The following is a 1,602-nucleotide window of genomic DNA, read 5'->3' on the forward strand; positions in this document are numbered from 1 at the left end:
CTCTCTCTCCCCCCCCCGCCCCCCCCCCCTCTCACTGTTTGTCTGAATAGTCCTCTACGTATCCTGTGTATGTATGTATGTACACCAAATGCATTTCCTGTACCTTCCAATCCCTTGAAAGACACTGAAAGTCGAGAAGTTTGTGCATCGAGGTGCATTCGAGAAACGTAGTCAACTGTAATGCCCAGCCACCTTTCCTCTAGCAGTGGACTGAGTTAATGTGAATTTCCTGTTAGGATCAGTAACAACGGCAAGAGAAACAACATCAACAAGAATAAGCTGGTGCAACTCGCCGCGACACGAAATTGGCATTCACCAACGTCAACCTGGGCTTTACTTATGTCCGACAATTCGCCGCCCGGGAAATCTAGGTGATTTACGAAAGACTTACCCGAAGACAAATCCGTTTCATCAGGTCTCAAATTTCGAGTCCTGCTATCCTTTTGTCCAATTCACATACTGGCGTCGTCCCTTTTGACCAATTTTTAACCTTATTCTCACTGTGTTCATACTTTTTTTTTTATTATTATTAAAGAAAACACCACGACTACCACGTGAATTCGCAAAGACATTGCAAGTAAACTTTTTGTAATAACGTATTAGAACCATCAAAAGAATAACGTATTTACCTTTCACGAAGAATAAGTACCTGTCTAATGTCCGAACTACTATTTCGCGATATATTTATTTTCTGACCCGAGGGAATTTCTATTGTGCTTTAGTCGACAGATCCACTTTCATTTTACTGGCGTTTTTGTAATATAACTTTAAGCAGCTGGTTCTATGTGAATATCAAGAATGTGCCCCACGTAATTATATCTACACGTTCGATAAGCATTCGAAATATCGATTGTTAGATATGTTATTCACTAAGAATAGTGTTAGATATTATAGGTGTCATATATCCCGTGAATGAGCCACAACATTAGACAATTTTTCCGTCAAAACATGTAAACACGTTAAAGGCTAGAATCGAGCTAAAATAAGTCCTAATAACTGTCGTACAAACTCACATAGTCACAAGGCTAAATTGATTTCAATACCATGTCGGAAGAATATTGTTTCACGTGTTGCAAGATTAATAAGGATTATATAACAAAACACTTCACGTATCCGTAACATTTTTCTTGTATACAAGTGTATAATAGAATATTCGAGTTGCACGGTCGCACGCGATAGACCGCTTGGTCGCCGCCATATTGCTTTTCGCTGCCTTCTTGTTCGGTTTGTTATTCAGAGTGACTCGATATTTCGCGGGTTATTCAAACACTTGTTCGTCCAGTATGAAACGGGAATTGAACTTGCGAGCAAACTGCTAAAGTATGAAAATTAATTGGAGTAAAGACACCGAGGTAGATTTAATTATCAAAGTGTGTCAGGATCCTTACCTTGCCAGGAGATATTTGTTAATGAGATGATAAAGTGAATAGTCGAAAGAGATGAAATGACGAACGGAGAATTAAAGAGGATAACAGAAGAACAAAGAGAAAAATGGTTCGTCTCAGGTTGAATGATTTATGAAGTCAATTAACGTAGCGACGCCGTGAGTATGACGATAGAAAAGGGTTGAGGGTCGGAGTTGACAGTACTACACACCATTTA

At 39.3% G+C, this 1,602-nt stretch overlaps 1 protein-coding gene across 2 annotated transcripts in view; it reads right to left on the bottom strand.

Annotated features, from left to right (window-relative positions):
* LOC107272481 (5-hydroxytryptamine receptor) overlaps window positions 1-1,207 on the bottom strand; it is a 95,855-nt gene extending 94,648 nt beyond the window's left edge. Inside the window, exon 1 of one of the 2 annotated variants that reach the window (XM_025089789.1) lies at window positions 392-1,207. The gene's annotated coding sequence lies outside the window, so the exon portion shown is untranslated. The remainder of the gene's footprint in view (window positions 1-391) is intronic. The other variant, XM_015749676.2, reaches the window with a different exon arrangement.
* Window positions 1,208-1,602: the final 395 nt, after the last annotated feature.

Source organism: Cephus cinctus, unplaced genomic scaffold (assembly GCF_000341935.2).
Source record: "Cephus cinctus unplaced genomic scaffold, Ccin1 Ccin1_scaffold1184, whole genome shotgun sequence".
Lineage (NCBI taxonomy): Eukaryota > Metazoa > Arthropoda > Insecta > Hymenoptera > Cephidae > Cephus > Cephus cinctus.